At 38.4% G+C, this 20,349-nt stretch overlaps 1 protein-coding gene across 11 annotated transcripts in view; it reads right to left on the bottom strand.

Moving 5' to 3' along the window:
- The window catches only part of LOC138060823 (E3 ubiquitin-protein ligase Praja-2-like), a 157,068-nt gene that overhangs the window by 61,895 nt on the left and 74,824 nt on the right, over positions 1-20,349 (bottom strand). The window contains exon 1 of one of the 11 annotated variants that reach the window (XM_068924912.1): positions 6,985-7,183. The exons of the other annotated variants lie outside the window; for them this stretch is intronic. The gene's annotated coding sequence lies outside the window, so the exon portion shown is untranslated. Of the gene's footprint in view, positions 1-6,984; positions 7,184-20,349 lie in introns of those variants that run through there. 11 annotated transcript variants of the gene reach the window in all.

Here is a 20,349-nt window from a genome sequence, read left to right as displayed (position 1 = left end):
CCACATCTGCAATTTGTTTGGCGATTTCTGTATATTTCTGAGCAGATGGGATCGTACGTGTACTTCAGAGCAGAGCTAACATTTCTTAGAAGCATCAGATCTATTGTACATATACTTACAACTGATTTGTTCCAGCACAATAACTCCAATGCTTCCCCAAAACTCTAGATTTACAACAAAACAAGCTATTAAAACACAAATAACAACACGGAACTGCAAATTAAGAATCTAAAAAAAAATTCAGATGTCTATAAACTAAAGAAAGTATGGTGAGTTCCAATTTAAAACACAGATAATGTTAACATAATTCCCATCATACTAAAACTCTCCTGCCACTCAAGAACAAGGAACCATTCAGTTTTATAAACTGAAGGCCAAAACTGTTACACTAGTTTAAATCTTTTTTATGACAGACTGTAAACTTAGCCCAGGGAACTCATTGCTGCAAGGTATTACTAAGTATTACTAAGTATTACTATTTATAAGTATTGCTAGGAACAAGAGTTCAGCAGGATGCAAAAGATACTTTGCTGTTTATATAGATAATGTAAGCATTTAGGATGACAGTAGAAATAACAAATGCAGCCCAACACTTACAGAAAGAAAGATTATGAATCTGTGCTGTGAATTTGAGACTGTAAAATAATCTTTGATTAAGATGATTTCTTAAGAAATCTTAAGATTTCTCATCTTAATATGAGTCAGGAAAACATTCTTTGTCAGGAAAGCACTCAAAGAGATGTTTGAATGGCAAGGGCTACCAGCACCCTAGATTCTGGTATTTCTTACACTTATGATTAGCTGTGGAAATTGCTCCCTGTACCTCGTTTCTAAATGATAGCATGTTTAAATGGAAGCAGTCAACTATTTATGTCCTAAAAGCAAAACTGTTCCTTTAGCAATGACAGCTCTAGCTTTGAACCTGCTACATCCCAGGAAAGCAACATGCTTTTAAAAATATGCATGAAAGATGCTATATAAAATGAGATAAAAGCTTGTAACTGAGTAAGGCTGATTCCCCCTTGCAACATACACACTTCTCAGGGGAGTCAGGGTGATACTGTAACGTGATAAAATGTTGACAATGCATCCTGTAAGCATACCAAAAATAGATACTATCACAATGATTGATTAGGTTTATCAGCTCAAAAAATGAAGTGATAGTATGATTCGTTTTTAAATATATATAAAAATGTTTTACTCACTAGTCTCAAGAGTTTGTACTTTTGATCATTTATAGTAAGCTAAAAATCATAATCGGATAGGCCTAACTATTTTTATAAAATGCTTGATTTTTGCTCTTTGGAATACAACTACAAAATATGATCGCTGATAGCAGAGCCCACAGCAGTTGAAGGAATTCAGCTGCTGCTCTTTGGAGCTGATTAAAGCAGTGTGTGTGTGTGTGTGTGCGTGCGTGCGTGCGTGCGTGCATGCATATGTTACACCTCCAAATTTTGCCACAAAGTCCAATTTGTTGGGGCTGGGAGTGCATCGCCCTTCTTGTGTTTAGTGGGCTAAGTGAAGGCGTTCAGCTGTCTGAGTCCACAGGGGGCTCCTTCACTGACCAAGCGCTGTGCTGAAGCAAGCTACAGGGAAGGGCTGCCCTTCCTCGCCCCCAGAGGTCGCAGGTCTGTCCCTGACCTGGACCTACGGGCTCAGCTTGCCGGCTTGACCCCGGACCTGCCTCATCACTACTGCCCTGCTGGAGGATTACCAGGCTGAGCCGACCCCAACCACTGTCTCTGGCCCTGATCCTGACCTGGACTTGCCGCTCCGCATCCCGGCTCCTGGCTCACCTTCTGTTGCAGAGCAGCTGGCCCTCGCTGCACCCCAGCACAATCTTGGTACACTGTTTTGGCAAAAATAAGCAATTTTAAAGTTTAAGATCAGCAATTGTTTGTTTCTTTCAAAAGTTCAGAGATAAATAATAAGTTTAATCTGTTAGGGGACTAATAAGTTAAGATGTCTGCTGTGTTAGCATTCTAAGTATCATGGTAATGATTAAATTAAAAAATAAATCTGTACTCAAGAAGAAAGTGCCCAAATTTTGGAAAGCTCTGGATCCCCTCAAAAGCTCAGTAGAAGTGTCTTCTGAATTTGCACGCTGTAAGAATTTTTGCTGCTCTGAGAAGATCACCATTCCCCAATAGATGTAATGGAAAATGCACCTGTGTCTCAGGAACTGCAGCCCACAGCCTGGCGTTTGGTTTAAACCATCAAGAAGGGGAGTTTGCCTCAGCCTTTTGGTGATCTGTCAGAGGTATTTATAAATATCGAACCAAATACTAGTCTCAGTTGCAGAGATGCAGGTTCAAGAACAGATAATGCTGATGCTTATTTACCGCTGACAATTATTTTAGCAAAGACAGTATGATTCTGGCTACTGTATTGTGTAATTAACAGTAAAGCCTGGACTATTGTATTTTTCCAAGTTCCAAATGATTCTTTCTATTGACATCCTTGAATACACAACGGCTCAAGATACTTTTTTCCCCTTTTTGAAATAATGAAAAAATCTGACTTCAGAGAAGGCAGATCCTTGAAGCACTCCTTCAGTCACTAGGTGCTATGGGAGAAGACTGGGTTCTAAACTGCAAAAGAAACCTGTATGAGTCATACAGTTGCTGCAACCTTGTCTTTCAAACCCTTACATGTAACAGTAGTTCAAAAATTACCAGAAAAAAATATTGTTTTGAAATAAGTACCACCCTTTGTGGTATTTGCCATCACTCTTAGCGGAGACTTACGTATTTGTGTCACCAAAGGATTTTTTTTTTTTTAAGATAGGGTGAACTGAACTTTTTTCAGTTCCTGCTCCTTAGTTACTGACGTTAAAAAATCCCTAGCCAGGACAACGACACAGCTTTGTAGGGTTTTCATTCTATTTCTCACTACTTCAGCATGTTTTCCTTACTGAATTTGGACACCATAAACAATTTTTTAAGTACGTCCACAATCACATGTACCACAATCACATGTCCTGGCTTAACAAAGAGGGATAAACCCATTTTAGATGATAACTACACCTATGATATTCCCACAAGTAGATATTGTGCTAAATATTTTCAGACGAGCTGAAGTTATTGGTGTCAGTCCCTTTGCCACCAAAATACCTGCTTTTAATAGATTCTGGCCCCTCCTAACTTTGGCCGTGCAGTTTTTCCCAAAATCATAATCCTCACCCAGCAGTTGTTCCATGCAGGTAGTGCTATAACAAGCCTTCATGTGAATACCTAAATAGGGATTTAGATGTCTCCCAATATATGCTCATTGTAAATACGCAGCCTCTGCACGTGCCGCTGTACAGAAATTACAACTGCCTAACAATGATATCATTGCTGCACAGAAAGGGTCACAGGGTCCTCTTTACTTAACACTGCATAGTGACAATATATTGGATGCTCTGGACTAAGTTATAGACAGAGTTTACACTTCCAGAGTGTTGGAAACAAAAATGAAGTAGATGGTTTTCCTTTGGCATTTTTTAACCCTTTAAATTAAAATAAGCATAAGGAAGATAAACGTTGTTGCAACAAAAAACAATTTATGAAGGGGGTACCATCTGTCTATAGCTTCATTAAAAACTGAACTGATTCAAAGACTGATACTGCCTACCTAGCAGGATTTAAAATATCCAAATTCACGGCTTAAATATATCATATCTGGATTTGATTTCCTAATGAATCAGATAATTTGCCTGTGCGCCTCACAGTTTTTATGATGCTGTGGGTTTCATAGGCAGTGAGCAGGACAGAGATGTCACTGAGAAAAGAACTGCACAGTCCACCCCATGTCAGTGAAAACTCATAGTAGTTCAAGATCAGTTCCCTAATCCACAGGAGGCCAGACCCATCAGTCTTCTCTTCATGGAACAACTGATTTTAAAATCAGTATAATTAACAAAGAACCTGAAAATTCAGAATGTAAACTCTTTAAATTAAGTAGGATGATATAAGTCATTTGCTAGAGATTGATTTTTCACTACTAAAAATGTGTCTAGAAGTTATTATAGGAATTATCTCGCTACTCGTCTTCATTCTGTTTCAGGAACAGCACCTGTGATATTTTATTGATGTTACCAGCAAACCAGCTGGCAATTTTGCTAAATCTTGGAGAAAAGAGTAATTGATTTTTATATAGTCATTGTGTATGACAACTTGAAAATATTAAACTAGATATACATATTGACCGACATCCAATCAAGCCATCTTGTTATGTTTGTTGATAATCAACTATGCTATTGATTTGCTAGATACATCTGTATCCTCCAGAAACCTCTGACTGTGGTAATATCTTTTATGTATAAAAGTACAAGAGATCATTGACAGACTGAGAAAGTTCTACATAACTTCTGTCACCCTTTCAGAACATACCAGGAAAGCCAAGACTATTTTGTTTATTCTGTCACACGCTTCAAACTAATTTGTTTGTTGGCAAAAAAAGTAGAATACATACACAGTCTGAATTTTTCTTATTTATTGAGCTCATATTCTTCCCTGGTCGGTTAGATTGCTTATTCAAACCAAGCCAGTTAACAAGGAAACAAAACATAATTATCTCACTTAAAATAATTGCTCTAATACACAACACTATGCTCAACTTTCTCTCTTTTTACTACTTCCCTATGCTTTCAAGTAAAATGTGTATATTTTCTCAGTAACAATATTTTAAGGTATCATCTAGAAACTGAAGAGTAAAAGAATGTTTAAATTGCAGCAACATCTTATCTAATTTCAAATAGGGGGGAAAAAAGTCTGCCAACAACCATTCTACCATTATAAGCATATAAGCTAAGAAAATGTCCACCTACCAAGTATGTAGGAATGCAAGAGTTACTAGTCAGCTCACATCTTACTGTTTTTATTAAAATAAATCATACAAAATATTGCAACGTACAATATTACTATATGTAGATACACTACAAATTTCAGAAGATCACTAGTCCGGGGGTATACAGAAGAAAGTCAAGTCCTTTATTATAAAAAGAATTATAATAAGATTATATATCTCAGAATATTTGCAGAATATTGTATCATTCACTTGAGCAGGAATTCCAGAAGGAAACCTTGGTGATCTACCTTGCCTGCAGAAACTCTCTCTAAATCCTGTCAGCAATTCCTTACACAGCTAAAAAAAAAAAGTGACTAGGGATTCTGAATGGCTTGCAAATCAACGTGTGTTTTATTTTCAGCTTTTAGGCTTTTTATTATACAAAATGTTAAAAAATGATACTGTATGTTGCGAAATAGAAAAAAGTTAAACATGGTTTTCCAAAAGTGACTGAAGTTTAACATTTTCATTTTATGAAACCAATACCTTATATACTAATTTATAAATGGATTTTTCCTGAATGGAGCAATTTCTTGTGAAGGATTTCACTTGGAAAAATCTAGTCTTTTAGTCTTTTTTTTAAATAGACATCATTTTCAAGCATGTCTGATTGGCAAACATATACAGACCGTGAGCACTTCCTTGAGCTGTAAGAATCTGAAGACAGGGCAGAACAATGTGAATATTCATTGTCTATCAATATCTATTGTATGGTTACAAAACAAAACAAAAGTTTGTCTCCGTCCTGAAGAGTTCACAAGCTAAACGTGCTGAGCCAAGTAAAGAGAATGCTCGCACTGTAAAAGAAGAATGTCAGCTGGTGACTGGCCATAAACGCTCAATAAAAAGTTACAGAAAGGCACAGATATGTTTCAAGGCATTCAATATGTCATGTATTCCTACAGCTTGTCACTAATGGTCAGCAAACTTTCTGCAGCTGTTAGTTCAAACTGCAGCCAATTATAATGCCAAAAGAATATTCCACCTTTTGCTCCCGCTATAGATCTGTACAGAATCAAGAACTGAATTGCACCGCTCCCTAATGGGCCTGTTAGCCAGCTACGTGAAGGTTTCCAGCGGAGTCTCCACATGTACTTTACCCCTGCCATTTCCAAGAAGGAATGCTAATACTAAAGGATAAAGCGAAATATCCCATGCAGCCTATGGATTAGCATTATGTTCAGCTATTAAATGAGACAAAACTGGGAGCTTCCTGTCAAACATGAAGACCCTTACTTGCAGATATAGTTCTTAGGACTTAAGTTGTAAAGGTGCAGAGGCAACCTCAGCTGGCTGCCTCATAAATTAATTTTCTAAAGAGGCAACTTCAGCCAATGTAAAACTATAGCCATCTTGGGTTCAAGAGGAGAATAACCACGTCTTGGCACATTAATATAGATCAAGCTTAGAAGAGCTGACCTGTGGGTAAAGCCACACTGCAATCCCAGGAAAAGGTGAATTAACCCTTGCTGAGCTCCGCGCTGCCATGGCTGGACTACAACCAACACCTGAACTAGCTAATTTAAAACTCGCTCGGGTATCTCTAAATTGCACTGCAGCTATTTTCGTGATTTCTTCTGTACAGTTCCCGCTGCAGTGCAGAAGTATGGTATGCTAGTTAACCTGCAACTCAGGCTTCCTACTAGTTAATACTTGAATTCTTAAAACTGGCAAATTCCAACCCCACGAAGTCAACTCAACACGCGCACAAGAAAAGACAACATTTTTACAATTGAAACGGCAAGGCTGAGGCAGGGTGCGAGTCTCGGTTAAGATGAGGAAATTGTTTTACTTAGCGAGGGCCATTTAGTGAGAAAAGAAAAAACCCTTGGTAGGGAATTTCAAGAACCACTTTAAATTTGCAATTAATGAACATAACTGTGAACATAGCAGAGGGCTCCTCCTGCCTGACCTCAGCTATTTCCCACGGAGTGGAAGTGGAGGCAGCAGGCCCGAAGCTCACGGCAAAAACCAGGGTTGCAACAGGACCGGCTGCTCAGGGAAGTGACATGCTTACTGACGCCTCCCGAGGGCACTTGCCGGCTGGGATGGGACTAAACCCTCCGATCTCCAAACCGGGGGAGGCCTGCCCTGCCTGCGCCCCTCTGGGGACAAAGGCACCGTGCGTGCGGGGCCCGCCGCCTTACTGACCTCAGGCACCAAGTGAACGGGCTTACGTGGGGGCCCGGGCTGCCGGCGGGTTTGCAGAAGTAGGTGTTGCCGGCCGGGATTTGCCGCCTTCCTCCTGCGCGGGGACCCCGGGCTCCCAGCGGAGATGCCTAAATGAAGTGTCTAAAGTGGCTGCGACGCCTGGGCATCGCTACCCCAAACCTGAGCGGGGGCCCGCTCGCAGGCCCCGGCAGGCGGGACCGGCCGGCCGGCCGCCAGGTGGCGCCGCGCCGCTGCTGCCAGCGCAGGGGGCGCCCCCGCCCCCGCGGCCGTTGGGCGGCGGCCGTTCCCCGCGCCCGCCCCCCGGGGGATGGGCGCGCCGCGGCTGTTACTGCGGCCGTTACTCCTCTAGCGTGACGTGCTCTTTAAGGGGGGGGGGGCGGAGGGGAGAAACTCATGCTAACTTCTAAAAGTACGGGGTGGGGGAGAGCAGTATAACCGGCCGTCCCGCTAGGACGTCACTTTCGTCTCTACGCACTTTTCCCTCACTGGAAAGCAGGGCACCAGAAGCCCCCCGGTCTCTCTCCCTCTCCGCTGTGCCGGCGGAGCTCCGAAAGGGGCAGGCGGGGGGAAGAGGGGCGGCGGCAGGGCGGGCGGGCGGCGCGCACGACACCTCCGCGCCGGCGTCGGCGCCTGCCAGCGCCGCGCTGCTCGTTAGCCCTACGGTTACTGAAGGAAGCCTTTTACAAGACGCAGATCACTTGCTAATAGTAATTCTGTAGAAGGAGAAGAAAGCGAGGAAAGAGGCAAAGAGAACTCTTAAGTATGTGAGGGTTTACATTAAAAACGACAGCACTGTTTTTCTTTTCTAAGGAGCTGATCATTTGTAAGCTCTACCAGTTCCTTCTTGCAGTGGTGAAATTTTCCTTTGCTGTATCGTGATTTTTGGACTGATAACAACGCCAGGAAAAATGTTACTAATGAAGACACTTCTGGACCTTCAGCTTTACAGGGCATCGCGTTCAGGGACCCTTCACTCAAGTAGAAAAGGGCTAGAAGGTATGGGGAGGCTCTGGCATCTGTACAGCGGTAACATGTGTTTCTGTAAACTTGTTGCCACGGTATGATGATTATTTTTGATTGTTTACCACTTTAATTCTTCAAGGGCAGGATTTGGAAAATCTAATTTATTCCAATTTTTTTTCCTGGAGCTGGAGAGTATCCAAAGTATTATGATATAAACAGCTTAGTATGCAGTAATTTCATGACACTACAGTGATTTATCTGCCTTTTTTGTCCAGAGAGGATAGGAATACCATATCAGTCAACCAACTCATACGCTACGTCACAATTTAAAGAGGATTACACATACAGATTACAGCTCTCTGTGTACCACATAAATATCTAATGCAAGCAGTTTATATCAGAGTTAAAACTGCTGTTGAAGGACTAAGTGTTTGGATAATTCTATGACTATCAAATAGGTCAAGTCTGCCACAGCTGGAACACAACGCGCAGAGGAAATCCATTAAGTGTTTGACTGCACGGATATTTGTGTTGCTGAGCTAGCAAAGGCAGTAACAATAGTGCATGATGTCAATTCTTATCTCTAAGGCTTCTGCAGTAATCCACTACTGTAATTGCTGTGGGATCCAGACATATGGTTAAAACGGGTGTAAAGGCAACAGTCCAGTCCGCAAGGTCAACGGACACATGGCTGAAAGGCCAAAAAGTCAATAAGCTGAGAAGTCTGTAAACCTGGAAGCTGAAAATAAAATAAGCATCTGGGGTTTCCAAGAAGGGAGAAAGGCTCTTTCTGAAAGATGGGTGAGAAGCTTCTTACTTCGAAAATGTTTTTGTTTTGTTGTTTTTTTTAATGTAGAACAAAGTTTTCATGTAATTCTTTTGAGGAGTAAATGTCATTAGAGAAACAAAACACCACACCAATCTTCTGAAAAGTGAAGGAGGGCTAGAAAGCAATTGCTTAGCTGTACGACATGCGTTAACCTTCAGCCACTGAATATTTATGCTGTTTCTAGCTCTCTCTCACTTCTGGATACCTCCCAGTACTTGACTTTTCAGGAGGCACATGGTGAAAACATCTATATTCAGAAGTATTGAGACTACTATGTAAAATAGGAACGTACACGGTAGCATTAGATGTTACTTGAGAAATTTTCTAACTTCACCACTCTATTTCAAGACTCAGAAAATATTTTTAAACTAGAAATATGCTAGGTTGCTAAATAGTAACTGGAATCTAATTAAATGGCTTTCTAGTAATTACAAAATCCATTCTCAGTTAGCAGGTCGTGTGGATAGCTAGCCAAATTTGATGTGGTTTCTACTGCTGCTTCTTTACGGGCTTCATTTTGGAACAAATGCCACAAAAATGCTAAATACTGCATTTTACAAGAGTAAGGAGAATTCTGGGGAGAATGCCACCTTACTTCTCTCTGACTTCCCTCAGAGCCATGGAACAGAGCCATGGATCCTAAACTATCCTTCTTTTCCCACTGTTGTCATGTTTGAGAGCTCTTTCAGCTGCTTAATAGTTCAGCAGCACTGTCCAACAGTGTTGAAATCCTCTGAGCTATTTGCCTTTACCTTCCCCTTAATTACTTCCTTTTTATCATCTTTCTAACTCCTCTTTCATCTTCTTACCTGAAGAACGTCAACCAACCCTACCACTCAAACTAAGAATAGAAGCATATCGCCTTGAAATTCCTTCTCAGTCCTTTAAGAATCCAGTTCAAAACCACCTCTTTCTTTTAAAAATCTATAAAGATTTTCTGCACTTTACCTCTTGGATGCAACTCCTAACTTGTCCTCTCTCCCATCCCTTCACTTTTTGTAACTTGCTTCCTTTCTTTTTTCCTTTACACAGTGTGCAAGTTGTTCTTGCCAATTCTTTTCTTCTCTGCCTTTCCTGCCGTCTGTATCTTGCCAACTTACTAACTTCCCACTTTCTTTCAAACCGTATTGTATAACATATCCCTTTTCCTCATGTCTGTGCTCCCTAATTGCTTTCTTCCTCAATAGTTTCATCTATATTGAATAATTTATTCACTAAATTATACTTTATATAATTTCTGCAATATGTAACTTATACTGTATGTAATGTATATAATCATTACTATATTCAATGTGGAATGTTTTCTCCTTACAGGTGATGGTCTGAGAGAAAGACAAAGCATTTTAATCACAAGCAAACCGTGCTTTGAAATGGAGGAACTTTTTACTGATATGGCTGACAGATGGCTCTGCATGGTACTCTGCTCATTTCACAGCTACCAAAGCTGTCCATACTGTCTATGGTACTCTGCTCATTTCACAGCTATCAAAGCTGTCCATACTATCCACACCTGGGAGCAGAGGTCAGGTAACAGCTGTGGTTCTCAGTTCTGCCACCATTTCAAAAGTCATAAATTGCAGCCTGGAAATTAGTGATGCCAGTAATGGACAAATGGATAGAGTTAGAAAGAGTCAAGAAAGCAACAAAGTGCTGTCCTAAGGTTCAGACAATTAGCTCCTAATTTCCCTATGGATGTTTAGTCTCCAGGCATTCTCTTGAGCAAATGTTCCCACTAGGATTGTGTCCACTCAGGACACAGGGGGCATACTCAGGAGTATATAGCAAGTTTTTCCATAGAGATCCTCCAAGGGTAAATTATTTTTTGATCATTTTAGCCAGAAACGAAACAGAATCACCTTCTTGGAGCAATTTTCTGTTTTACAAGAATGCTGGTTAAAATAAAATAGCACTGTCAGTTATGTTTTTCCAATATTTTGGTGATGTTTTGTGTTGCATGGTATGCCAGCGTTAGATGTAATGCTACCTTTGAAAGAAAACACACCAGTGGAAATTCTTGCATGTGTATTTTGCTACAGATGCAGTCTAACAAAATCTCAGTTCCCAAAACTTTAAAAGGTTTTTTCTAACATCTGTACTCATTTCATCATGGAAATATCCTCCTACTATCTAGTTATAGATTAATTCCCCCTGCATAATACTGCTCTGTTTAGGAATAGTGGCACTTGCAAGCTAATAGGCTGTCCATATTCTCAGCTTCACAAATACAGGAGGAATGATAGATTTTTACAGCTGTTGCTGTTCACATCAGTTCTGCAGAATGAACATTGTATCTTTAATATCGGAGGGTTTAGTGGGACTTGTTTCAGGACTTTATATTTGGTTTCATAAATAAGATTTGCTTGCGTTAGAGGTGGACAGTAAGAAAAGATAAATGATGAAAGAGAAAAAGGCACTATCTACTATTTGCTGCTGAGAAGGAGTATAGTTTTCAGTGCTTGCAATAGGGATGTCCTTGTGACTCAGTACTGTTATGCTGGAAATAACTATAACATTTTAAGCAGTGTGTATGAAACACTCCTATGCTTATCAGAAATAGGACAATAATTTTGTTAAGTCTACAACAAATACAAACTTTAGCTTGTCCCTAATCTACTGTAAATCTAAATCTTTTTAAAGGGGAGCTGTAAAAATGATCAAGACAACCTGAGTTGTTTTGATCCACTTTTGTTTGAAGAAACAAGAGTTGTGACCTGGTTTCTGTAGAAAACCCACATTTAACTGCAAAATTCTTTGGAAAAAATAAACCTAGTTATATAAAGATTCATACTTCACCTTTGTAATGAAAGAAAAATTATTTGGGAAAGGTTTAGTTTAATCAGGTAAAGGAGCTGAGTGATATACTTCCAAATATAACGGTTGTTAGCTTTTCAGAAAAGTTTTTAAAGTCTTAAGTAATTTAAATCTTAAGCAATTCCATTCAATTTCTCAGTGTGGGCTAGCAAAACAGTTTCAAAAGGATTGGATTTCCTGAAGATTATGCAAATTTTAAAGATACAGAACCTCCCTAAAAGAATGTAAAAAACACAGGGAGTACCATCATCATTTAGGCAATCTGACAGTTTGCAGAGCCTTTGCTTATTTCTTTTCAGCTAAGGTGGAAGGTTACACTTAGGCAAGAAAAAGATGTGCACAGGTGGGCTTGTGCCATTTAGGCCTTCAGAAGATGCAGAGCAAAATGTAAAAGTAACATTGGAAACTTAGAAGGCCTTTGACTAACTTCACACACAGCTGCAAGAAGATCAGGTTGTGCCCTAAGCTAGGAGGTTTCTTTGTTCATTTTATGTATTGTTTATATTTTATTTATATGTGCATCATCTGTCATATCAGTCTCTGTTCTAATCAGTATATACTAAAAATCTGTAAGAATGAAACTTGGAGAGCAAATTGGTTTTTTTTTCCCTCTCAAATGATGTTTCTTTTGTTAAGCCACCTGGTCAAGCCCCTCAGCTTGTAAGTAGTTTATGAAATACATTTATCAAATGTTTATGCAATATAACCAACCGAATGTGTTAAGAAGAAAAAGACCTACACACTAAACCTATCAATGTTCAACAAACTGACTTTATAGCTTTGCAATATTTGAAAGACTATATGGAATTTGAAACAAAGCTGAGGAATACTTGCACTGTAATGTAGAGATGCGCAAATGGGCTTTATATGAGGCAACTTGGATATCGGAAGCAAGGTAGCTGAAGCCAAGCTTCAGATGGCTAATTTCCCCTTCAAGAAGCCTGTTCAAAGTGGACTCTGATAACTACTTTTTTTTCTTAGTTGAAAGAGATTTTTCTGAATTACGTCTTTTTTTCTTCAACCATTGGCTGCAGGAGGAGTCCTTTTGTTTTCTTTTGAAGCAACTGATACCGTTCTCAGCGCATGGCAGTTCCAGTGAAAAAGCACCACTTCTAATTTTTCTGTATATCAAGGGCATTTGACTTTATTGTAATGCAAGCTAAGAGATGAAATAAACAAGTTTCCTGGTCCAGACAGGATAAGCTTGAATCATTCACTGATGGTCAAGTGTCATAAAAGTGCTCTGACAAAATAAAATAGTGTTTCATATGGTTCCCTTGCATTTTGCTTCTTATTTTACTCTGTCCTTATAAAAAAAGCGCTATACTGGGTCTTGTTTTAAAATAATCCTTCAGACAAGAAACACAATTATTCCATCTGGTATATTGCAAGCACTTTAGAAAAAGTGATGCAAATTGTGATGTATCTCAAAAAGAACTATGTAAATTACATAAGCACATACACACATGCAAATCCTAGCTCATATCCCAAACAAGCTTATTCAGCACCCCAGCTGTCATTGTGACAGTAGTTAAAACTCACAGTAAACAAGAAACTTTATTTAAAAAGATGATGTCCTCTGCTTGAACCATTCGGTCCTTTGTCCATGCTTCCCTGCAGGATTTCTTTCTAGATTTTTTCCTATCTTCCTCCTTACAGCTCCTTGGCATAGATTTAAAAAGAAAAAGTATATACATCTTCATGTACACTTGCACCCTCAAAGGTGAATTGTAGGAATAGGAGTGACCTTCGAAAAGCAATGTGAGGGTCAGATCTCTCCATTAGTATTATCACATCCAAAAGTAGCATGAAAAAGAGCACAAGGTAAACTTCCTCAAAGTATTGTGTTTTGCCACCTGGCCCAGGAAGCCCATCAAACATTGGTGCTGTCTCTTGAAGGGCTGTGTTTGTGCAGGATCACCCGAAATAAAGATGTCATACAGCTCTCTGTACTAGCTGGGCAGACAGTAAAATTTCTGTGCATTCGGATGTGAGGCAGTAACTTGAGCGCGGAATCCCTGGCTACATTTCTTATTTTTTGCTGAGCAGGTCAGACATTCATTTGATGTTGCTGTAGTCTGCCTTTCCAATAACACAGGCATAAAAGAAAACGAATCATGTATTCCAAGGCTGGCAGCAGAAAAGGAAAATACCACAGACAATACTGGATTTGTACTCGTTACATGGTGTGTAACAGCGGTATTGACAAACATTCACATCCAAGTGACTTTAGCATTTCTTCTCAGCTTTGGCTTTCCTCAATTGTTGCAAGGGATCTCTTCTAGAATTTCCATTATCCACTTATCCTCTACACTTGGATTGCTTGTCAGCTGCTGCCACCTCCGTAATACGTTTAAGAGAGAAGTTTGACATTTGAACTAGTAGCTACGGTTGCAGGCAATCTGCTTTGTTCTTGGTCTAAAGGAGCCACAAATTAAGATAGCTTTGCAGCATCTGGGTAAGCATTGCCTTTCCCTTATATGGAACATCCATCTTTACTGTGACCACATTTACTGGTTGCTGAACACATTGCAAATTTGCAGGGATCAGGTGAGTTGATAGAAGACAGATTATACTTTTTGTTTTGGGAAAATCTTCCTCCTTCTTCATCTGCTCAAGGGATATTGTCTCACCCTTTCTCACCCATATCTTATCCCTACCATAATACTGGCTTGTGGGTGAGAGGGATACAGACCCTTTACTTTTACACAAATAAATCTTTTGAAATCATTCAGGTGATGGATGTTTCTCTATCACAAATACTGGATCTGAGTGTTTCTAACTTAAGATCTCTTTTAACTTGAGTGCAGAGTGTGCATCACTGCAAAAAACTAAAATAGCAGTAAAATATTGTATAATATTTGTATGGCTGGTTTTAAATTGGTACCAATGAGAAAGGAATTAGGTACCTCATTTTGATCTTTCACTGAAATAAACATGGACAGTCTATTAACTGTGTGTTACACCATATAGTCTAGTGAGCAAATAGTTTTGTTCCGTAAATCAGTACAGAACCTTAAAGATTTTATCAGGCTAAAAGCAAAAGAAAAAAGGATACAGCACACAGTATCGTAAGTTAAAGAGAATGAAGCTCTGGTTTAAGTGACAGGAAACAGAAAAGGGGAGCAAGCATCTTTTAAGCATGCTTAGGTATTAAGGTGATGTGAACTATGCAAAATTTCAAAAAACGTTCCTTCTGTCCTCACCCTTACTCTTGAATCTACAGTTCTCATGCCTATTGCCAGGAGGACATGGCTAAAAGATGGATGCTTCCAAAATCTTCTTGCTCCTCCTCTCCAGTCTTTGCTAATATTTTTCGAGCATTAATTTCTGCAAGTGTCCTGTCTTCATCTTAAACATAATGATGCCCACCGCATAAACAGGAATTATAGCTGGTTGAAACCTCAGAAGTCATGCTGTTATGGGAGTTAGGGACCTTGGAAATAAGAAACAGTCACAAATCACTGCTCTTTTCTATGCCAACATCTTTCCATGGATCCTGAATAATTATAGAACTGATGGAATTCATTCTGCCCTTCTATGGACAGGCAAATCCTGCACCTAGCAGACTCCAAAGGTGTTTTTGTGGACTGCTAACATACATTAAGTATTAGATTGTAGCCACTAGACTTTCATTTCACTTCAAAAGCCTAACTCTGTGTTTGTTTTGCCACTGATTGCTATGGAATTTTTGAGAGCAGTGAGATGTATTCAATACTGGCTTCTTCTTTTTATTTGCTCCATGGTGACACTTTTTTAATTCAGAGTTTTTTTCTGCATGTTTACACCATTATCATCAAATACATAATTTGGTCTTTTGTGTTGGTGTGTGTCAGTATGTTCTTTCCTGTCTTGGATACCAAGTTAGGAGCTACGTAACCTTATTTTTCAAAGATCCTCTTCCTGTAAGCAGCGTATACAATATCCTCTGGTACATTTTGACAAGGAATGTAAAGTACAACAAGGAACTTCTGATAAAATAACATACTCTTACATTTCTGATAAAATAACATATTGCACATATCAATGTGTTTACTCCATATGAGATTTACAGAACTCCTATGTCTTCTCTCAAATTTTTTTGAATAAATAGTTGATAAAATAAGTAATCTCTTTTATGATCTTGTAATCTCTTGTATGAACTTATATGAACTTGAGATTGAATACCAAATGGGGAAGCAGAAGTGTTATTTCACTAGGGTTTATCCAGATTGGTCTATGTCTTTTACTCAAGTTTATTAAGAATCATTCATGGAGTTACTCTTGTATTTCATGCTGATAACAAGCTTAATCTGGAATGAATTGAGAAAATGCCCTCATAATTTCCATCCCTACCTTGTTATCCTTAATTTGAATTGCAATCATTAGTTAAGTCTTAGACAATTTAAGACGTGAAATGACATTACCACATCATATGGAGAATATGCATCCAAATATTCCATGAATATAATTCATTAGATTTTACAGGATAGTAAAACTCACCAAGGGGTATGTGTGAGTGTGTGTTCACAATCTGCCAAAGCTAAAAAAACAACTGCTTGATGAGTGTTTCTTCCTTTGTACCAGCCTACCCACTGAGCTGGTAATTATTCTTGCTTTTTATCTAATCATTATAAGACAAAAAACAATCTTTTTTCCAGCTCTTCTCCCTCAGAAATCACACATAAGCCATTATAAGTCTCTGTATTCTGAATCCATTTTTAACTTTTCCCTATCCTTCACCATTTAAAATATTTTAAACAAATAATATATACTGCAATTAATGCTACTGAAGAAATAACACCATTTTCATGAGATAGATGGACTGATCTGATTTTCTGTGCTCATAGACACAGGTCCGAATCAAAATCCATGGAAGTTAATGGCAGAATCTTGTGTGTTGAATCAAAGCATATCAGGAAGGTATTAATGAAGAAGTGGCTAGTCACTCAATTCCCTCAAATGGAACAAGTTCATTATACAAATAACATTGAAAGGAGTAATGACAACTCATTTAGATTCACAACTGTGACATTTAATAAAATGTGAAATTACAAATCACACAGCTTGACTTTCAAGAGCGCCTAAGTGAGCTGGGAGACTAAATCCCATTGAACTTCCCTTTAAAAATATATTTCTAGAGTGCTTTGGTATGGACATTTTTTATTTATAAACCATATTGAGTATATAAAATTTGTGTAACTGTATACTGGAATGTGTATACCTGAATGAAGTGAATATATTATAAGCTCTTTGAAACAAAGACTGTTTCTTTTCTGTATAGTTGTACAGGGCTCAATATTATCAGGACCCTGAAGCTCATTACACAAATATAGTAACGACAGTGCAGCAGTAATAATATTGTATTCCAAGACATAAATTATTATATTTCTTCAAAATTTTATATTGTGTATTTTAAAAATACAATATACAGAGTATATCAAATGTATAAGACAAATAATATTCTATATTATTAATATATGTTCCAATAATTATATAAGAATTAGAACGGAGTTCATTATTATTCCATTTAAATGGAAAAACGCCTGTGTGCCAGTAAACAACACAGGTATATTTTGGCAATTTAAGAACCAATTCAGAAGAAAAATGATGCTGAGCATAGTTCGGAGTACTAAGAACTTGAGTGCCCCTGTTCCCAAAACACTGATTCAAGATGATTATTTTAGATGTACACGCTTGCAGAATGTATTCATTTTTTGTTTCTCCTTGCAATATGAATGCAAAGAGCTGTGGAATATTAAAAGAGTTTTATAACAATACAGAGAAATGAAATGGGAGAAAGAAAAATGTTTAGGAGAGAAAGAGAGAAAAAAAAGGAAAAGGAGGGAGAAAAAAAAGCAAAAGAGAGTTGTACAGAAAAGGAAGAGAGCAAAACCAGCCTAGTGCTTAGGATAAAGATTACTGTCGGAAGATTCTTTCAGACTGTATCAGTCAGTAATGTATTATCCTTCTTATACGACCTTTTTCTCAAGGAGCTATCGAAATCTTGCAGATTGATGCTGCCAGGATTTTTAAACACTTCTCAGGTTTGTCTCAGAGGTTTCTGTCTTATCAGTAACCAATCATTATTCCTCCCATGGAAAATTAGTATTTTTCTTTACTTGCATAGAAATCTTAAGAGTCATCAAATTTGATTTATCCTATTTAAATTGTTTAAATTTGGAAGATATTGAAAAAGCTTTTTCAAAGTCTGTTAATAATGCTGTGATAATAACGACCTCCCTCCATCAAATCATGATTGAATTGCTATTGCTAACATTCAAGACGTACATTCCTAGTACATCTTGATTAAAAGTAAATCGATTAATATCTTAATGCCTAGTCATCACATTTAAAGTAGAATTATGAACTTTTTGTAATATTATACATCTAAAATAATGCCAGACCTAAACAACAGAATCAAAAGCCAGAATGAAATGAGTCATGAAGAAAAGCTGAGAAAGAACAAAGCAACCAACATCCAGAAAGGAATACAGGGAAACCACATTGCTTGAAACAATAGCAAAACGAACTGGGTAATGGAAGGCATGCTGTGCAGAACAAGCAAATACAAACAGCATAGAATAATGTACAGAAATAACTGAAATAGAATATAAAATAGAAGAAAAGGATTAATGGGGTCCTGAAGTGCCTAATAATAGTAATGAAATGGGAGAAGGAAATGGAAGAATGGTATGGCTAAAGCAAATGTGTTGCACAAAACCCATAGTTTCACTGTTTGACACTTCTTTAAAACAATGGGAGCTTTGTCTAGAGATCTTCACTTAGGGATAAGGCTGAGAAAAAAATCTCTTGCACCCTGCTACCTTTATGTGAAAGGAATCCAAGAGGAATATTGAGCTCTATCAATCTGAGAGCACCCACACTGCAGAAGTGTAGAATTATTATACAGGCCTTTTTAAAATGCTTTCTATTGACAATGCAGCATCAAAGCATCTGTTTGACATGAGAGAAGGATAAGGAGGAGGATGTAGAACAGTAAAAGGAGGCACATTAAAGAGCTGTTGGGAGAAGCAGTGTGCTAGCAGGCTATTTTGAACAGCAGCTTCATTTCCAAACTGACTTCTAGAAAAATTGTGTCAAGCATATTTCTCACCAGCCCAGACTGCAGAAAAATCAGCAGACTGCAGAAAAATCAGCAGGCTCCAGCAGAATGATGGCTATATAAGGCGTAAGGAAGTGGCCAAATAGACCCTGAAAGTTTATAACTTGTTAGCATGAAAATAGCGAACTGATTAATTGCAGAAAAATCACCTATAAGATATAAGGCAAAGGCAAGAATTTTGGGAGAAAATTAAGATTTTCAATCAATGATAAATGGGTCACTGAATCCAGTGGAAATTTTATACTTTAGTCCCCATTTCTGTAGTCCATAAATATTTTATCAAATTCAAACTTTTTTGAGCTACTCTGAGCAAATGCTTTTAAAATAATGGGGTTACAACCTGTAGCAGTACAGATCTGCTAGGCTTAAGGCTATTAACATATTCATGTGGACTGATATAGATGCCAGCACCTTGTGATTTATCTGTTCTTTGAGAAGGCTCTAGCATGACCAGCTCGACAGAAAACGAAAAAGTGAGTATTGGTAAGAGTGATGTTAACATCCTAATGACAGTGAGGAAAGAAAGAGGAAGTCTTCGTTTTATCGCTGTATTGCTAACAGTGGAGGTTACTCTGAAGGAAAAGAGAGACATATGTTCAAGAGTCAGGGTCTGGACTGGCAAGGTGCATGGCCAAGCATGCAAAGTTCAGGCAGAGAATGAGGGCCTGAGCTTAAAATCATGATAACATGAATGTTTTGGAGGGCTAAAAGGGTATCTGAAAGAACGACGTAAAGGACCAAGATGAAGGCATCTGCTGCAAAGATAAAGGCAGCTGTTCAGGCATGGTCTGAAGACAGAAGCCCCTGTCTGAGGAAGGGCAACAGCATTTTCATAGCTGGAGAGCATGGAGTTCCCACTGAAGGCTACCTGTGAATGGAAAAAATGGAACCACCTTCATAAGTCATCAGCTTTCAGTTAAATGCGTAGGACATTGTTTTTCTTACCACCCTCTAGTTGTGTCTTAGCACAGCCTTTTACCTTGCCACCTCCTCAGTATTTGAGCCATGACCTGTGATCCAAACTGATCCCTGTTAGTAATGGAGGAAACAAATCTACCCTTTCATTTTTTAAAAAGTATGACTATACAGAATCCACCAGTGGGAACAATTTGTTTTATTGTAGGACTAATCTGCAAGCATCACCTCATAACTGCACATCCAAATGGATCATTACATCTATCCATTATCTCATGCAAGTACTAAATGTGCCATTACCATGGTTGTAGCAAACCAAAGTTTCATAAGAATGAAGCCCAAAATAAGCAGCCAGCGTCTATGTTGCCACTAGCAAAGCCAATGAAAACAGACAACGGTGGAATGGAAAAGCTGTTCTTTACTGAAAGCATTAGTGGAACTGATTTCATGTTTAATTCGAGTTGTTTTTCATTAATGGAGATTATATTTATTTATATATTAATTATCTATATATATTATTTATATTTTATATATATGTATCTATATATTATTTTTGAGGAACCTTTCATTCAAATTAACCAAATCTGTCACTTACAATCCCAACCATTCTTTGTGGAAATGCAACATTTTTTGTTATTATCAAACACTCCAAATGCTTTGTTACTTCAAGTAGGCGCTATGTATCACTCGGCTGTTCAGTTTATAATGCAGGCTCATTACC

The sequence above is a fragment of the Struthio camelus genome, chromosome W, assembly GCF_040807025.1.
Source record: "Struthio camelus isolate bStrCam1 chromosome W, bStrCam1.hap1, whole genome shotgun sequence".
NCBI lineage: Eukaryota > Metazoa > Chordata > Aves > Struthioniformes > Struthionidae > Struthio > Struthio camelus.
Note: the sequence above shows the minus strand (reverse complement) of the source record. Positions and strands in the feature narration are given on the sequence as shown.